At 36.2% G+C, this 20,211-nt stretch overlaps 1 protein-coding gene across 13 annotated transcripts in view; it reads left to right on the top strand.

Moving 5' to 3' along the window:
- The window catches only part of FOXP2 (forkhead box P2), a 410,750-nt gene that overhangs the window by 318,290 nt on the left and 72,249 nt on the right, over positions 1-20,211 (top strand). Inside the window, exon 2 of one of the 13 annotated variants that reach the window (XM_085219279.1) lies at positions 7,384-7,454. The exons of the other annotated variants lie outside the window; for them this stretch is intronic. The gene's annotated coding sequence lies outside the window, so the exon portion shown is untranslated. The remainder of the gene's footprint in view (positions 1-7,383; positions 7,455-20,211) is intronic. 13 annotated transcript variants of the gene reach the window in all.

Below are 20,211 nucleotides of genomic sequence, written 5' to 3'. Positions count from 1 at the left end.
TGGACCATTCTCCCTTCCATGCTCTAGAAGTTGTGACTATCCATACATTTCTTACTAGAGCTTGTTAATAAATCTCTGGGTGAGAAACTCACAAACTACCAACAGAACAAAAAATATAGCAGAAGCTGCACGTAAAGCCACATGCAAGTACGTAAAAGCAGGATTTCTGGAAATTGAATACAAAATGTTGAATATTTCCAGAATGATAGAATTCATGCAAAATAGAGTGCCTATACCATCCATATATATGCCAAACTACAGGCAGAGCTCATTGTAGTGTCTCTGCTTGTCATGGATGTGGCACATTTTCAGTTGAACTTCTTTGATGCCTTATGTGCTATTATCTGAAGCCTTGAAACTATACAGGCAACATGTTGAGTAGTGGGCCTTTTCCTAACGTGTGACTGCCAAGTATATCATGAAGAAAGGAAAACTTTTTAAAAAGAGCATAAATAATTGTAAAGAAGATGAGGGGAAAAATTAAATCAAGATAAAAAAACAAGGTGCTAATTTTTGAAAGAAGACATATTCTCATCAGATTTCAGTTATTTTTAAAGCCTGTTGAGTATTTATCCACAAAAGAATAATTCTCGTTAATAAATATAGTCTTTTAGGACTTAAGATATTCGACTTGTCTAGAGTGTGTTGAAATTGACTTAATTCGTCTATAAATCAGTGGCTTCTTTGTTTCTGTTGAATCATTCTGCCACAGAGATAGACAAAGAGTGCTGCAGTGGCAGCTGTGGAAATGTACGTAGAAGGTTGCTGTTTGTTTGTCATTAATCATTTCCTGCATTTGAAATTGCACAACAGCTGAAGGTACCAGTAAGGCTGCTTCCCATATTAAGCATACTTTCAAAGTATGTTAGTTTTTGAAGCATTTGTCATTTAAGTCTCGGGGGAAAAAGATAACATATGATAAGGAGATTCTATTTATTACAAATTTTCTTATTACATTCATCTTTTTACCATCTTTTTCCAATTTCACTTTACTGTAGGACACTTTCTTTCTTGAGTTTTTGATCTCTGTTGTTTTGTGTTTTTTAACCAGCTGAAACTTGTCCACGTTTACAAGGCAGGTTAAACAGTACCCAGTAGTGTCAATAAAGCAAGGAGCAATGCCATTGCAGGAAGTATGGGGAGTGTCCCGCATGGCATTTTCCACACTTTCAAGCAGTATCCTCTTGACCTTCACTTTAACTATAAGACATCTAATTTTATCCATGTGCTGAGCATTCTACCAGAATGGTCACATCTTTAATAAGCAGACATGTACACAGGAATGGCTGAAGATTGACCACAGATTGACCTGCTGTGCTTTACCAGCTTGCTGGGTTCCTTTTTATTTGGAAAAGCTGAAGAAATCGTCTTTTTTTGCAGGACCTTGCACATGAGGGGTTTTAAGGAAAAATAAGTAGTCAGCCACAAGTTTACTGGCTGCGTTGCTGAGAAAGATGGCTTGGAGGTATAAGGAAAATAGAAAGGTGGTTTTTGAGTTTTCCCAACCCAGGCTTTGCTGTATTAGTTGTATAAATGTAAGACTGATTTTTTAAAGGGGAATATGCCCTGTAGAGTTGGATAGTGATAGGATAAGGGGGAATGGTTTTAAACTGAGACGGGAGGTTTAGGTTAGATATTAGCAGGAAGTTCCTCACACAGAGGGTGGTGACACATTGGAACAGGTTACCCAAGGAGGTTGTGAATGCCCCATCCCTGCAGGCATTCAAGGCCAGGCTGGATTTGGCTCTGAGCAGCCTGTTCTAGTGGCTGGTGACCCTGCACATAGTAGGGGGATTGAAATTAGATGATCTTTGAGGTCTTTTTCAACCCAGGCCATTTTATGATAAAGTGTAACATTGAAAACAGTTACCACAGGTACCAAAAAAAGACGACTTCAGTGTGCAAAGCAGGCCTTTGTCATGAAATATTTGGAAAATATTTGTTTTAGCATGCTAGTATCTTTTTTCTTCTCCCAAATGGAGCTATGTAATGAGCAACTGAAAGTGTTTTGCAGCACCGCAGATCAGAAGGTAAGAGCCTTCCTTAGGTAGGTTCCTCAGATGCGCATTCATCTGCACTTCCTTCAAAGAGCGCTCTCACGTAAGTTACATAAAGCGTAAACTTCATGCAAGTAATGCGTGCATCCTCTGAGATGCCACATCTCATAGCACCTTATCCAGGCTTCAGAATGCGTTGTTTAAGTCCCACAGAGTACAAGAGCGGTGATGCCAAACCAGCTCCGGCTACCCTGTCTGTGCGAGTGCGCAACCCAGGTGTGTTACGTAGGCTGGGAAAGGTGGAATGACAAGGCAGGGTAAAAAGTTGAGGTCCTTCCCTTTTACATTCTCCAAGCAGTGTGAAGCTTCATAATACTTCCTACTCAAAAACATGAAATAGAGTTTTCTCATCTGTGAATCTGTCTAGTTTATTTTTAAAGCTTATTTTTTCTTGCACATTCTCTCAAAATTATTACTTTACTTTCTTTTTTACTGCCCTGAGGTCCTGCTTCAGTACCTAATCTTGTTTAACTTCAGAGAAAATTAAGAGAGAGAACAATGTCAACATTCCTATCACAGGATCAGACATCTCAGATCTAGCTAATGCTCTTTGACAATGCTTCAGAAGTTGGAGATCAACTTCTTCAGCAACTGAAACGTGGCAGATTTAAAGTAGGTTTATAACATTACTCAGTTACAGTGAAATCATTAAAGTTCTATATTGTAATTATGAATGATTTCACATACTTGCAAATCTCTGCACAAAAGCTGACAGGACGTGACTGTGGTATCTCTCTTTAGTCACCCTCATTCTCCTGATTCAGTCTGTTGTTCTTTTTTCCAATCATCTGAATTTGGAAGTGAGGACTGTTCTTTATTTTCAGGATCTTGTCAGCCTCTCAGTCTGACTCTTACAGATGGGATGTAGACCAATTAGTTTCTGTAATTGACTAAGAAGTATCCTGATGACAGCTCACTGTTATGCACAAATGCTAAAAAGCGTAAATACCATTTCTCTCATCAACATCTTTCTTTATCGTGTTAAATTTTAAATAATAGTAATAAAAGGCTCGTATAGATCAGTGTATGTAAACTGAATATTGCTGATCAAATGAGCAGGATTTGAAAGATGAGGCTCTTTCTTCTCTACTGTGTTGAAGTTGATTTTTCTGATGAGCAAAGAACTGTCATGAAGAGTTTCAACAGTTTGCCTCCTCAGATAATTTGTTTGCAGAAGTAAACACTCAGATTTATCCAGCACAGTTTAATTCTTCATAAGAAACAGTTTGAAAGTGTTGTTAAAGCTAATCCGTGCTGTCTAGCTGATAGATAACTATCCATGATTTTATTCTGGAAAGCTTTTGATGACTGAAAGTTTCTGGCTGCCTTGGAAGCTTAGTGAGAAGAGTTTATCTTGGACATTGCTTAGAGGGATCCAAGCCATGAAATCACCTAACTTGGTTCTGCAGGAAGAGATGAGGAAAGAAGAGCCTTCATACAAGGATTTATTTTAGTACCGTTTACTTCTCAGTGCACATTTTATGTTTAGATGCCATTTATAAATATCTTATTATCATTTGTTAAATTTTGTGACAATTTATACCACGTCTGATGACTGTAATTCATGCATTAAACATGCACGCGTATTTTAACAATATTTGCATCTTATAATATGCTTTGAAACGACCTGTCATAGAATCATCGGTTAAACATTTATTTTGCAAATGCATTTTGTAATGTGCTATGGTAATAAACTATACAAAGTTGTCCCAACATGTAATATTTTCAGATGGATGAATAATGCATAACAAATTCTAACTTCATTTAAAATATGACCTCTATCTGATGAAATCTGATACAATGTCTGGATTTATGGTGATCACAGAGTTGCGTGAGGTGCTGTCAGTCTGCTTTTTGATTAATTTTAGTAATTGATAAATTTGAATTAATCTGTAAATATTTACAAAATAATATAGTTTCCTTTTTAAAAATTGTATCTTATTTCATTTTTGTCCAAGTAATTAATGTAAAATACTGTACTAATCCCCATCCTTCTGTGAACTAATTTTTATTCAAGTCATTTCTGGAAATTCAATTCAATTCTGAAATTGATTATCAAAATGTTGATTGTTACCTTTGCTGGCTGGCTAAGTTTGTCATGTGTATCTCTAACGAGGCCAGTCTTAACTGTCACATCTAATCTCATAATCTGTGTATATCTGAAGGGTATTTAATATTTGAAAAGTTTGTACTGAACTATTACACAATATAAAGCATTTATTTAATATTTGCTACTTACGGAGATATATTCAAAACATGAAGCTATGTAGCTATGGCTATAAAAGTCAGTCTTGTGAGTATCTGATTTCCCAAAATGTCAGATTTTTTCAATAGTTTTTTTTAATATGCATGTTAGTAACTAAAATTCCTTGGCTGTTTCTTCTGTCTGTATTGGTGTGTGTGTGGACATGTGTAGGTAGTAAATTTTTTTTTCATTTTATTCCTAAGAAAGTTTTTCTTCAAAACTGAAGGGCGGGAGGGGAATTTAAGGGTTGTTTGTTTCTTCAGGTACGGTATAGGGTATTTGGCTGCAAGGTGTGTTTGTCCTGTGATGGAATGAAATGATTGAGGCTTTCAACAGCGTTCTTCATTCGTATTTGAATGCAAGCTAAAGTGAATGCTGTTTCTCTTTTGCTGTTCATCGGGAGTAAGATTTAGGGCATTGCATCTATCTGATACAGGCTGAATTTATGAAGTCAACACCGAGTGGTCTGTTTTTACATCTGTTTAACATAAATACAAGTGACTGCATGGGGCGCATACCAGTGGGAAGTTGGTTAATTGGTGTGTTGGAAGGGGGATTTATTTCACCAAACATTCGTTGGTTACACCGTGTCCCAGCCATTCACTGTAACAGTTAGGCTTGAGAGCCTTGTCACCATTCATAAACAAGACACTTCTGGTCAACACATTGTTGTCAATGCATAGTCAACACACTTTTAAGAGATAGATTTGGATATCTAATTGGGATTTAATAAAATGGGCAGCAGAAATTCCTATTTTTATCATTTGATTATATAGTTAACCTCAAACTCAAATGTACTGTCTTCAGCACAGGCTTTATGTGTTGGACATAGCAATGTCCCCCTATCTTTTTTTTTTTTCTTCCTAATAAATTACTGCTTATGAGACAAGATGAGCTCACTGTCAATAGAGCTTTTCCTCTTCCCACATTGAGCATATCAAACTACATTTCTACATCGTCTAACACACAGTGTTTAGATTGAATAAATTGTTAGACCAGTCATGGTGAGAATAATAAATTCAACTTCAATTTGTTATTTTTTCTTAATGTTCCTCATCTGGGGAAGGATAGCAACTAATTCCAGCTGGTATATGGCAACGTGGCATCTATCCTATCCCATCAAGACTGGAAAATAGTCATTCAGTTTGAGCTTACGTGCATTCATGAAACTTCAGACTAGTTCTCAGATCTGTGTTTAGTGCTCCATTATGGATACTTTAACCACCAATTCTCTCATTCTGCTGAATTAGTCTCATAGTTTGAACATCTACCATATTTTTCTACTAAAAGAAAATAAAATGCAACATTGGTTTTGTTTGTTTGTTTGTTCGGCAGGGAAGTTTTGCCTATTTTTTTCATCTGTAACTGATTTTTTTAGAATCACATTATCTTCTTTGCTGACCTTTTGAATGATATTTTTGGCTGCCTTTTTTGGTAGGATTCTGATGGATTCTTGAGTTATTTAAAAAAAAATAAATGTCTATAGCATGGAACAGTTTCCCTGGATTTCTTAATGTTTCACACTGTTTGAGTATGACAGAGTGTTACAGTATCCTGATAGTTTCTTAGTTTTTATCTACTGTATTTTCACCTATTATCAATCTCATTACGATTGCACAAGAAATCAAGTAAATATCCATATGATGTGACGCCAATTTCATTTTTTAACCTTGCACAGAGATTCTACCCTTCACTGTACTTTTGCTGTCTCGGAATTCCCTCGTCTGTATACACTATTCTGTGCTTTTCTTGTTATTTGTCTAACTCAGAATTTCTGTAGTTTGGATTTCATTGCATTCCTTCTGCTCTTGGAATTGTTTTTCTTATTATCAGATACAGATTTGCCTACGATCTAAAAATCTGTTTGCACATTGCATGTGTTTGCTTATACATGCGTATGTACAGAGGCTCTCTTTTCACTGGAAGCCACAGGAGAGGACAAAGGGCAACAAGTATCATTGCACAGGGAGGGATTTTGTCTTCATATGAAAAACAAACTTTTTAAGTATAAACAATCATTCCTGGGAACAGCCTCCCCAGGGATCTGGTAGGACCCCCATCACTTGAGATTTTCAAGATGCAGTGGGACAGGGTGCTAATAATCTCATCTAGGCTTGCTTTTCCCATGAATGACTGGAGCTGGTGGTCTTCTGAGGTCCCTTCAAAATAAATGGCAGTGCTGTTTGTAATGTAATGCACTTTTCTCAGCTGAATTTACCAGTCTGTTTCCTTCTGTTGTTTTGAACTACGCTCTTAACGCTAATTTTTTAGGGTAATATTTTCTGTTTTCTCCTATTTTTTTTTTTATCTCTTGCAAGGCAGTTCTCTTCCCAAAAATACAGTGAAATGTGAGCCAGAAGGGGGAACATTCAATCCAAAATTAGTGACAAATTCTGCATCGTGCTGAAGCCAGTAGTAGGATCTTTATATCACAGGTTAAGAGAAGATTCCACCTGCCTTGTAGATCACGCACTTGATTTAAGCCCTAGGAGATTAAGATGCAATAGATTTTCAAATACAGTACTAAGATGCATTCAGAAATAATTTTGAATTTATTCTAGTATTTCTAAGTTTTTTCTATGTAAAAGTTATCAGACTCCCCAGACTTAAGTTTTAATTAAAAAGCAAATTAAGGAAAAAAAGCTCTGTGATGAATTTTAACACATTTTAAAGATTTTAAACTAGCTTTTCTTTTATATACATTTGCTACATACATGATAATGTGATGTTGTATAAGGGTTTAGTCTAGTTTCCTTTGGGAGAATCTGCATAAATCACATGTGGTTTCCCCATCTATGAATAATGCGGCAACTCCAAACTCATGCCAATGGAAGCATCATACTATCATATAATGTACTGCATATAACATACATAAACACTTTTAATGAGGTAGGTGATTCTCGTAATACTGAAAGTCGCTTCCCTCCAGAATTGAAAAATGACCAAACAATAGAGGTCACTTTTCTTGCCTCGGGAAAAATAGATCAAGAAATTAAAACTCCAATCAGTACCTATAACCCTAATATGTATTTTAATGTGCTGCAGCTTCAGTTACCCTCAGCTGAAGCTTCTCTATTTCAGCTTACAGGGTCTTGTGACCTCAGCCCATAGCAGAGTTTCAACACTAATAGCGACAGACATCTTGGATAAATGTAAGTGAATTTTTTCATCATTTCTATAGTTTCTCACATTCACTTTTGGAACTTTGTTTTTCACTCAGAGTGTAGACAGCATTCCTGGCAACACTTCTATTTTGTGCCAAGTAGCAGAATCGTCTGAAAATAGCAGTGAAACAACCAAATGGTACTCCTTGGTTTTCAAATATCACAGGATCAGACTTATCATGTGCATGGAAATACCAGTGAGATGGCCATGCAAATTTTGTTTTAGCTGTTACAGCTTGCAATAATTTTCATGATCAAACATGATAATCTGCAAGGAAAGAAGTAATACGAAGTTTTTGGTCGTATAATCTTATTTTGGCTAACGCTAAAGGTAAAATAGTGGAGAATTCAGAAAATATATTTCCAGTAAAAGGTTTATCTTCTTCAATCAGCTTTACCATTTCAGTTCTGCTTCAAGTCAGATCGTAGAAATCCATTCCCCAAATTTAGCTATTGCCTAAGTCTGCTCTTGAAGCTGGGAAAGTTTATGCATCACACATAGTGTCTGGGTAACAACTTCCAGAACTATGGGATAAAGAAGGATGGGCATCTCTGCAGTGTGGATTTCTGAGGAATAAGAAATTTAGCAGGTACTGTTGAAATCAGTGTTTTTTCAGCAGCTGTTATGTTGCTGAAATAGCGACTGCTCTAGGATCCTAATTCAAACAGAAGAAAATGAAAATAGGATTATCCATTTGGCAAATTGTGTCATGTGTGCTGATAGCCTTATGAAGCTGGCATTTAGTAGTAACCTAGAAGTGATACCTGAATGTAGGTATTGTTTGGCATTTATTCCTGAATTGACCTTTGCATGGATTCACCGTTTGAGAATAATGTGACTTCCCTGACCTACTGAATAACCACGCCACCCTTCCATTTTCTATTTGTTCATAAACATAAGTATGCATGACACACTTTAAAGTCTTACGTTTTTCTTTACGTGGATAGGTTGTGTTTGCCTGGTAGCATTGTAGTTAAAATTGTATCTTTATATGGTCTCAGGTGGTTGTTCAAATGCAGCCTGCGCTCTTAATGTGGTTTCATAGGTGTGTCTGTAATGAACTACATGAAAAGAAAGCAACACATGGCAGCAGCTAAAGCTAGCAGAAGTGAAGCTGCCTCCATCCATCCCTCTTACAAACATGTCATCCAGAGGTATGTAAGGGGCAGTCTTGTTTTACCTGCAAAACCAGAGCCAGCTCCAAAATTATCAAAACTCGGATCTTCTTGCATTTTTTTAGTATCTTCATAATGAATGTGACACCAAGTCATCTGTAGCAGGATGCAGTATGTCTGAAGGTAGAACGTGTAGAGAAAGCAATTTGTGAACATCTCAAATCTCATTATGTCTCAAACTTCAGTTTGCAGCGTAGGCGGGATGGTGGTCACTGTGTTAGCCGCACCCAGAAAGCAAGTTGTAAAATAAATTGCATGTCCAGAACCTACTCTTTTTTACTAAAACTATATGATGTAAGAAATGTTTGTTTGGCTTTTAGTTACTAAGAAACAGTAGGAATGTACTGGATCAGGAAGAATAATTCCTCAGATTTCTTTGACTACACAAGTTTAGTTGAAAAAACTTGCAAACTTTGAGAACTGAATGTTCTCAATGATAAAAGTTTTATAATATTTACCATAAATGTTCAATTAATTTTAAAATGTTTTCTTAAACTCATCTTTACGTCTGAGTCAATGAGAGATCACTGAAACCACAGACAACAGGAAAAATGCACACACTTTTAAAGAGTGTGAGAATACAATAAAAGATGAATTTGTGAGGGATTTTGTGGAATAAGCACTATAATGGTATCAGTTTCAAAAACAGGTATATCTATATTCATGTCAAATATCAGTTATGTTGACGTAGTCATGTATGCTGACATAAAATCATTACTGCTACAAGCTCAGTCCTGTATTTTGCTATATATTTGTCATTGTAGTTTATGTGACATCTCCATCCCATTAAGTGATATGATCCTTCTGTAGGAGAATGATCCTCTGCTTTGATAACTGTCTCAGTCTTGTAACAACATCAAGCTTATTGAAATAATAGAATGATAATGTGATTCTATATGTCTTGTTAAAACAATATTCCCAAGATAATGGACAGCTAAAATGTGTTTTATTTCCTGTTTTTATTATTTATTTAGCTCTTCCAATTATTTTTGAGCTGTGCAGAGTTGTTGTTGTTTTTTGCTGTAACATATAGCATGCTTAACATTTGGCTGAGTGTAACAGTGAGGCTTCAATATCTCATTATTTAGCACTTCAGTGCGTTAAACAAAGACTGTGAAATACAGCAGAAAGCAATGTGTAAATACATGTCAAAGAGAGTGTGGTGGAGCATGCTTAGAGGATGTATGATATGAAAAGCCTGCTATAAAATGTTTTAAGATACTCAAAAGCCCGGTGCTCAGAAATCCAGATCTGGTATCCATTTCACCAAACAGATACAACATTACTTACTTTGTATGTGAAACAAACTTTAGACTTCTAGGAATTTTTGGACAGTCATGTTTCCAAATGTCTTATTAGTGCAAGAAAGTGGCATTTGTGTTCCATAGTAAAAAGTGTGAACTATCTCTGAGGGTTTTGTAGTGAAATTGAAGTAACAGAGGTACCTAGTGACGGTTCTTTGTAATTGTCTGCATCCTGTGTATAGAAGGCAGAGAAATGTTAGACATTTAATAAGGAACTGAAGTGTGTCCCTGCAGTATACCTTACTGCAAATGTAAAGTTTTATAGCCTGGAATCTTTTATTTAATGTTCCATGCTCAGTGAAGTCCACATGGTCAGTGTAAGATGGGAGTTAGGGAGATAGTTTTGTCAAAGGTCTGTGCACCTGGAGCTCCCTCTGAGTTCATTTCCAAAAACCATGCCACATGCCATCACCTGCAGAGTAATGGAGAGATTATAATCATTCATTTCTCTCTACCTTTCCATCTTAAATTGGGAGATATGCTTTGATTTCCTTCAAAATTGATTTGCCTTAAAAAGTACTTCAGGATGTCTTATATGAAGCAAAACTTAGTGAGAATATGGCTTTAGCCTCTTTAATGAGTTTGCCATTCAGAAATTCCCAGTGATGACTGGGTCATACTGCTGAGAAGAAAAAGACAGATAGAAAGATGTGTGCACGCACATCTAACTCCTAACTCTTTCAGCAGCTCTCTAAACATGAGTGTTCCAACAGAATGGATCCTTCTCTAATTACCCGTATGGCCTAAATGCATTTTCCTTCCTTCTTTAGGTAAATTTTGCTTTAATTTCCTTATGTTTGTTACCACTGTTTAATATTTGTATAGCCTTCATTAGGTTTATAGAGAAAATAAAGATAGCCTTCATTAACAAGTTAGGTAATTGTCCTCAACTCTTGTTTTTAATCTCTGAGTTGACCATTCAGATCTCTTATTTTCTTCTCTTTAAAATTCCTTCTAGCCCTTGTGACATGTAACGTGATGTGAATGCACATGACACTCCCCAAATGAAATAAGCTGGAGTTTCTTTACAAGTTTTGTAAACTGATATTTTGGCCTCTGTAGGATTTGCCACAGTAAAGAACTGTCTCTCTGGAAGGCCAGAGTAGCAAAAAACCTGAAATATTTTAATAGCATCAATACAATTGGTCAGACAGTAAATATCAGAGCTTTATTAACATTTACAGCCCTTTTAACTATTCTCACTGCTAAAACAGTCTGGAATTTATTCCATTAATTTTATATTTTAAAAAAAGGATTTTGACAAAAATGAAACATTTTGACATTTTTCATCACATTTTTAATACCAATCTGTTGAAGATGGATAATGTCAATGTGAGTTTCATCTCAAAACAAAACTTTCATTTTGAAATTTCCTCACTAATTTTTTTATAATTTTCTTTTCTAAAATTTTGATTGTAAAGGAAAATAAAATCTGCATATGAAAATATAACAATCTTTTTAGCCTTTTAGAATTGCTCGTGGATCAAAGAAGTTCCTTTTCGTGGTCCTGATTATTGCTAATTTTTTATAGCTTTGAATTGGACTATTTTTTGGCATTTGTGAGCAAGAGGGAAACAATTCTGTAGCACGTTAGCTGTGTTTCTATTTTTGGTTTCTAAAACTGTAGCTCTGAAATTGCTTTCTGGAAGGAAAATAGTTTTTCAGTCATTCATTTCAATTTAAAGGCAGATCTCAATGTCTTCTAGATTTGAAGAGCTGTGGAAGCTCTGGTAAATGGTAAACAGCAATACTTAATTTTTTTCTTACGATGAGTATCGTGAACACTGTGTACAAGCAAACTATAATACTGACTTTAGTCAAAACAATAATGTAGGTGATAGTGTATTTAAAGAAGTACTTCCAGACTTTCTTCTTCCAGACCTTCATTTGCTGTGGCAACTCTATGGCAACCAGTTGTTGTTGCTGTTGCTCTTGGTAGCAAAGCCAAAGCCAATTTCAGCTCGGTACTGTTTTCAGAGGTGGATCTGATCTTTAGGTAGAAATAGATAATTTCTTATGTTTCTGAGATAGTTATAGGTAGGCATAAAAATAGAGGATGAAACTTTATTTAATATTTAGCCAGAATTTAATAGCAGAGTAGCACTGAAAATTATTTGTCTTTACTATTACAGAGTGTTCATTTTGACAGTAAATTGCATCACTGCATAATCATGAGATTTTCATACTAGTAAGGACATGTCTACAAACAATAATTGTCTTTAATTGATGCAAAAGAAATCAGATGTCAAGTAAATTCTGGAAAGTAAGCAAAGCAGAGCGTTGGAATAGCTGGAGGTGTTGTGGAATCTCCCTTGCTTGAAGTTTGCAAAGCTGTTTTGGGCAAATATCTGTCACAAATGAAACAATTTATTCTGCTTTTGAGGATGGTTTGAGTTTGCTCACTTGCCAAGGTGTTCTCTGTCATTTTGTTCTGCAGTTAGCATAATAATGCTTTTGAGAAGAAGTATTTTTATTTTACCTTATTTCTTTTCATGAAATGAAATTCAAATTAGATAGCTAATGAGTGGTTACAGTAATTATTCCTATATGCATATTTAGTGTACATAAGCTTGTTGGTTTGTTTTTATGAGTAATTCAAAACAAAGAAGCTACATCTTTAACTCTCAGAATAAAAATCTGAATTTTATTCGGGCAATCTCTTGGTAGTTTCTTTGGAAATTCCCAATTTTACATCAAAAACGAGATGCAAATAAAAGTTTGTACAGAATTATATTATTCACGTAAGTCTGTGCACTTCCTAACCCAGTGAGTATGGAGCCAGTAGTTACCCAAAGCGGAACAATTAAGAGAAAAGACGGAATTTCTGTCAGTTAACCAACACTTCAGACCAGCCGGACTCTAGAATGCAGGTCACCACTGTGGTTTTGGCCCTTGTCTGTGTGCTCAGTTATGATTGGAAGGGAACATAGAATTGCTTTTTTGTTTGTTTCTTTGTCTTTCCAATATCTTTTTTTTATGGTGTGCAGTACTTTAAATTCAGTGTTTGTTCTGTATCGGACTCAGCTTAAAGTTTGTGTCTTCTGTTTCTGAATGAAATGACTTGGAGGCCCAAAACAATGTTGTCTCTTGCTGAGCTTGTTAGAGCTACTCATTTCTCTGCAAATGTTACATCCTAAGAACTTCAAAAATTTGCATACGTTTTGGTAGCCATGAGGGTGCTGTATATGTTTTTCTATCAGTCTCCAATATGTAGTAAATCACAGTTCTCATCTTCTTGTGAAAGGAAAAATAATACTTTTATTTTAATAAATATGTACCTACATGCTTAACAAAAATACATTATTGAAGTAATATGTAAAATATTTTAAGGTAAGTTAATGAGGATATGGTCAAACATTGCAATAATCAAACTTTTATATGTATACAAAACTGGAGAAAACGTGTTCCTAGATGCTACACCATTATTGTGATTCATCTTTAGCTAAAATGAAAGTACTCTGCCATTTTATTTAAAGATCCATGCTTAAAATGACTAATTTTATAGCATGTATTTCTGTTTATGTGCCTATCAGTTTTAAACAGCCTTTTATATGCAAATGTGTGATGACAGTTCTATATTCTGTGTCATTTCTCCACTAGAGTTTTTCATGCAATTGGAATAATCCCTGAACAGATATTTATAGAATTTTTACTGTTATTTTGACAAATCAGACATTGTTATTAAAATGATAAAAGAAAGTAATTTTAATACTTTTTGCACTGGAAGTTCTAAACTTTTCAAAAAATACATGTTTCTTAACTCTACTTTAGTAAACCTTTTGCTGAAATTGAGGGTTTTTTTTGTGTGTGTGTGTGTGTATTAAGAAAATTTGTAGTTGGAACCTGTTTCTCAAGAAGTGTATCACTAATTTTTCCATCATTACTTCTCCTTCAGTCACTCCATTGTATGTGCTTGTATGAGGTTGTGTGTTCCAGTGAGGTAATTTGTGAATATCACATGTTCTACCAGTACTAAATTTGGCTCCTGTTGGAGATAGATAGATTTCTTTGCCATACTTTTCAATATGATGGGACTCAGGCTTATTTTCTGTTGGTTTTAGTAGTTTGCAGAAACAGATGCCTTGCTCTAGACACTGTGCTCACAAAGTGCAGAGATGGGAGGATTTCAGATCTTCAGATCTGAGCAGTAGCTGAAGAGAGCACTGCATGGTTTTGAAAGATTGCCTTATCTCTTAAGTAATGCTTCTTAATTTGGTTACTAATGTGGGCATTAATTTAAGCTAAAAACAGAGATTGAGGAGACTGAATACGGTGTTTCCATAGTCTTGAACAAAAAGTCATTGGCAGGTGACATAGGAAGACAGTGCAAGGACAGAGACACTCACCTGTGTCTAATGAAGGAGGTGACATTTCAGTAAGTGGAAAATGTTTAAATGTATTCTGTGAGTTGGCAGTCTCCCAAGACTGCTGATGGAAGTCTATTTGGGTAAAAGAGCAGGTATAGAAGAAAGCTTCTTTGCACTGTTTTGAGCAGTTTGATCAGGGACCAGTCCCAAGTCTGATGGAAATGACCAAGCTAGCAGAAATGTCCGGCTGCTGGAACCATCGGCTTTTGCTTCTTTTAGACCTGTTCTTGGCATTTATTTCCTCCAGTTTATTTGCAAAGTCTCCTTATACTTTTAGGATGTATCTGCACTAATAGGATTACTGATTTGGATCTTCTAAGCTTAGCATGCGATTCCTGGTGCACAGAACAGGGAACTGAGAAGTTAGTTTTCTCATTTTACTTCCATTTCAACCAAGGAGCTCTGCAGCCTTCCAAATGGACTACTAAACAGACCAGATTCATCCTATCTAACCTAAAGGCATTCAACTTTGATATGCCTGATCGAATCAGAGCCTCACCTTTGTGTGTAGTAGAAAAGAGAGATAGATATAGCCAGTGCTGATTTGACTTGAACTGGATCAGTCCCCAGCTTTTCATATTGTCTTTTGCTGCCTGGAGGAAGTGCCCAGGGCAAGCAGACGTGTCAGTCAGATGCTTAAAACTGTTCAAACCTGGTGTAAGAGTTAACTTGTTCATGACAAAATACTATGAAATTATTAAAATGATTATTCCAATAAGGTTTTTGTTAGGCTGAGATACCTTACAGATGGCTCCCTGATGTGATGCTTTTGTATGTTCATCTGAAACATCAGCTGTGTGAGTTAGCGTGAGGCAAAGAGAGAGAGGTTTTGCTATGACAAACTCGTGGTTTAGTTGGTGTTTCCCATTGGATCTCATTTTGCTTTTTCAGTTCTTCTGATGTTCATAAGCAGTTTATTAACTGACACAACATTTCTTTATTAAAGTTAACAAAAAAAATTGAGTTACTGTTCTGTAATTCTGTACTGTTTACTTAAGAATTAGGCTAAAAATTACTGAAGTTAATAATACCCGTGGTATCTCTTACCAAAGTGCCACATGATGCCATAAAATATCAGAGACAGAAAATTCATTATGTACACCAGGACAGGCCTGACTGCAGTTCTCAAACACTGAATTTGTCATGCAGATAACATACTTGTATGTATGCATGATAGATAGCAAAGTGGTATGAGACATGCAAAAATGTGTATTTTGTATGCAAGCTTGGTTGTATTTTATATAGAACAGATTCCTCACATTCATGTGATGCATCATGAGAACATGAAATACCTTAGTGGGCTCTAGTTAACCAGAGCATTCAAATGAAAGGAAAATTAGGTGCATGTGCAGTTTTAAATGCCTATGCAAAGCATGTATTTTTTGCAAGGAATGAATGAGGAAGTGAATAGGAGATGATCAAGTACATAATACCTGATACGTATATAGACATCAGATGTGGGGTTCTGGCAAATTTTGAGAATTTTCATCTGAATGAAATAATGCTAAGGTTGCTTCAGGATACAGTAGTACAGTAGATCATGTGAGACACCTTACAAGGAGCCTTGTGGGGTGCCGTCCCGCTCAGCTGGAGTTAAAGTTGCAAAATGCCTGTTACATTTTTGAGCAGAATGATAGCTCAGGATAAAACAGCTTTGCAGCAGTCCCTTGTCAGTGTGTTACCACTGCAGATGACACTGCCATGGCATTAATCATGTTTAGAGCATTTTTTCACACTGGCATTTGGGTTTGTGGTTGTTTCTGGTGAAGGCTGTTCTATTGTTGTGTTGAAACACATTGTGGTCTTGACATTATTAAAAGCATCTGTAGGATTCTGAGCTGTTCTGTCTGCTGTTTAGCAAATAAGAAATAAGAATTATCTTAGCTGTCTATTTGACAGTCATTGCTCACATTCACATGGGAATATGCTTTCCATGGCTTCATACTCTTTTCCAGATCTTTTGAGATAATTTTTGTAAAATGCATCCACACAACTGTTAAAACACCCGAACCCTACTTAAAATGTTTTGCATTGAGTCATTTCTTTTCCTTTTAAAAAATCCTGTGTATGATTTTTTACTGGAACAGCGACTTAGAAATGAAGTGTAAAGCCCATGTATTAATTCACTAAGGATGAATTCATCCACTTTCCTCCTGTCCAAGAAACATTGCCTTTCCATCATACACCCTGAAGACACATAAACAATAAAAGTGCTGACAAATTACTCTGTACTCCATGGCAATGTTTTTCAAATTTTAATGAAGAGCTATTTTGAAATTGCCGTAGAAGGTTAAAGATTTCCAAAATTACATGTGTAAGTTGTATGGCTAGATAAGTGCTTTGTTGTTCTGGTTATGGCTTCCCTTGACAGTGTTATTTGCTGTTTTCTTGCTTTGTTTTAATTGATGGCCAAAGCTGGGCAGGGACTGACAATCTCAAAGGTCAGAAATGAGTTGATTACTGCCAAGGAAGAAGAGGAGAATGTGGAAGTGAAATTACTGATGTCTTACTCAAGGTGGCATTGATAACCAAATCATGATGATCCAGTTCTCTTATCTTTTTATGTGAAACTGTCCTTGAGTGGGTTCTTATGTCTGATGCGCAATAGTTACAAGGAATAGAGTTCTGTAGCCCGTGTACTGGCTGCAGTTTTTGCCTGGGGAGCATGATGTGAGCTGGAGATGAAAGTTGTCGTCTGCCACTTGTTCACATACAGAGTTATTTTGCTTCTGGTGGCAGTCATATGGTTGTTTGGTGATGAAAAAGTAAAGAATAAATTTAAAGGCTAGTAAAAATATGGTTTTGAATATGCTGTTAAAACCATTATTTCTATTTTCTTAACATCTAATTGATCCCATGGTAAGCTAGGGAAAGGAAGTTAATGTGCAAATCAGGCGTATAACTGTGTGGCCAAACTACATGAGCATAAAGAGTAACTGGAGAAAGCCCTGTCTCCTCCTCCCTGTCTTCACCTTCCTCAGAAAAACTGAGCATTCTACAAGTGAAACTTGCTCAGTGTCTTTTCTACATCTTGAAGGCCAGGGTGATTGAAGTCTCTTGGTGCTCCTGTGTCCTGCATCATGCAGGGCTGCCAGAAACAACAGGCTAGCGCTTGTAAAAGGGCATTTTCACTGTTGAGCATATTTATATCAATTTCTGCTGAGGCTGTTAATTCAGTGGTCTCTTCCTGCATGCCTGTAATTATAAATGCTTAAATGGGGCTCTGGATTGGCTATTGTGGAGCTTGGAAAATCATACCACATGGGTGTTGGTTATGTATATTCCAATAATCACAATCTTCATGATTACACATTAGGCCCTGATTTATTGCCCCATTTTTGACACCTGGTAGAAACTGTTGCTTTTGGTCACCTGAGGTCTGCTAGCTAGTTAGTGAAAAGAGGGGATCACATAGAATGTTGGTATTTTAAATGTTCAAAATTGTGTTGGGCTGAACTGTTTTCTGAATTTGTCTCTTTTTGTCTTTACTATTTAATGACTATTTTCAAATAGGTGGAGTTGTCTCTATTTTCTATCTGCAAGAAGAATTGTTTGACACTCCTCTGTTTTAAGCTAGAAGAGAGCAAAAGACAAGTTGCTTTGTGGAGCTTTGAAAGAGATTTCTATTGGCTAGTCTTTACTTTCCCTTAAAACACAAGCCCTTAGAGGAGATCAGTGCAATAATCCACTTCTCAGAGAGCCTTCAGCCTATTGCATGTTTTACAGGATAACAAAAATGCAAATACAGAAAAAGCTTTTTAACTTTGGTATATATTTACTGAGAATAGTCCACTTCCACTCTGATAATAATTTTACTGGTTCTGAATGGCTGAGCATGTGTAGTCCTCTGCTTCTTCTCTTCTGTGGGATTCAGCAGCGCACCAATGCTATGTTCTGTGTGAGAAAGTAAATGAAGTACTCTCATCACCTAATGTCACATGCCTAAATTTAGAATTTCCTTGCATGATTCATGGGAAGGAAGCTCTCACACAAAACAATTCAAAATTCAGAGCAGAGCTCAATTTATTCCTTTTGAGTTGCCGTCTAAAGAAGCTTTTCTCTTATCTATATAAATAGTAGATAGATAACTCCTCCTAAGTTGAACTGTTAAAGCTACATGCTGTTATGTACCTGGCTGCAGACAGTCATGTATGCTAGCATCTTCCTTTACGGGGAAACAGTGCAGATAGATCCAGTTCTCCATTTGGCAGATAGTGCAGTACTTTCATAACAATAGTTTAGACTGTAAGCCACACAGTCCTTGAGCTTTCTGTAAGTCTTGTAGTTCATTATGATGGTAATTTTTTATGAGGACTATAGCTCATTAGAATCTTGACTGAAACTAGGAATTATTATTGGCCATCAAATAGTTTCAGCTGGCAGTAATTCCTGGATGTCATTGATCAGGGGCAAATTTGTACCAATGACCTAGAGCTTCATATCCCATTACTCACATCTTGAATCCTTAAAGCTTTAGATGTTTGCTCTTGAAACAGTTTAAAAATGGGGAATGTGTTTGAGTTTCTGATTTATTTCTTGCTCCTGTCGTATTTAAAATTCATGTATCGATGAGGAGCCTGGAGTATAAGTTGTTGTATATATGAGTTAGACATAACCTTTTATATGCCTGACTTTTGCTTGGGCTGGATTATCAGAGGGAAGAAAAGACACTGTATCTTAAACATAACTAGAATGTTTTGAGCTATGAAATACAACACGGTGGAGTGGTAGTAGTCTCTGAGCTTTTGGCTTATCCAGTTCACAAGTTTCTGCATTTCAGACTTGCAGTATTTGTATTTCTGTTCATTCCTGCCCTCTCATGGAAGAGGTGGGACACTGGGCAAGCTGAGTTCTTTCCAAGGAATCTAACCGCCTGTAAGACTTGGAAGTGCAATTTGCTGAAAAGCACTAGGTAAGAATACAGAATTTGAAATCCATTACTCTGCGCTGATGAGGTTTATCTTGAAGAACCTTTATGTACGCTGACCATGGCTTGAAAAATGGTATCACAAAACCAGAATGTTTTTTTTCATTCAGTTATTGTATTATATCCAGTGTAGCAGGAAATGGTTTTGCATGACAGTACACATGTAAATGTCAATGCCTATGTCATTTCCAGTGTCTCTGGGTGTTACATTAGATTCAGAATGATCACATTGGAGCAAACTGTCTCTGTTACACTAAGTAAAATGTGCTTAGTAAAAATTGCTAGCAATTTTTTTCTAGACATATAATGGCATGGTAAGAATACAAAACAAAACTACCAGAAACAAACCATTTCTCAAGCAGTAATATCTACAGGACAAGTGATCTAAATTGCTGGAACAGGGAGAGTTCATCACTGCACTGCAAAAGCACTTGAAATATAACCTAAAGGCAAGTGAAATACTGATTCCAAGCTTTGAAATAACAGCAACAAATTTACCTACAGACAGAAGATGCATGGAAGCAATAAACGAATTATACAAGTCTTACACATGCAATCTGATTATTCTGACCAAAGTGTTAATTGGATCCTAACTGCCAGATCTGATATCTGTAGTCTTGTAGTGGGAACCTTTCAAAGTGATGAACTGTAATTCACTGAGCTGCTTGAAGCACTTGTAATTTACTGCATGTCATGCTATGAAGAGCCTGACCTAATGGACTTTACATTACCTGTAACGCTGGGAACCTTTCAATGAAACTAGTTGGTAAAAAGTAATAGTGGGAGTCTATTCAGAAAGAGGGAACAAAACCACATTTTAAACACTGTTTTATATCCTTATAAAAAGTTGGTCATTAAACAAAAGATGAGCAACTCAAGTCAAATATTTAAACTGGAATATTTCTCAATGGTGAGGTGTCTGGTAAATTTTAAATTAAGTAGAAATGAATAATACGAGGAGAGAACCTGAG

This window comes from Meleagris gallopavo, chromosome 1, assembly GCF_905368555.1.
Source record: "Meleagris gallopavo chromosome 1, MGAL_WU_HG_1.1, whole genome shotgun sequence".
Classification (NCBI taxonomy): Eukaryota; Metazoa; Chordata; class Aves; order Galliformes; family Phasianidae; genus Meleagris; species Meleagris gallopavo.
This window is presented reverse-complemented; position numbering and strand designations above follow the sequence as displayed.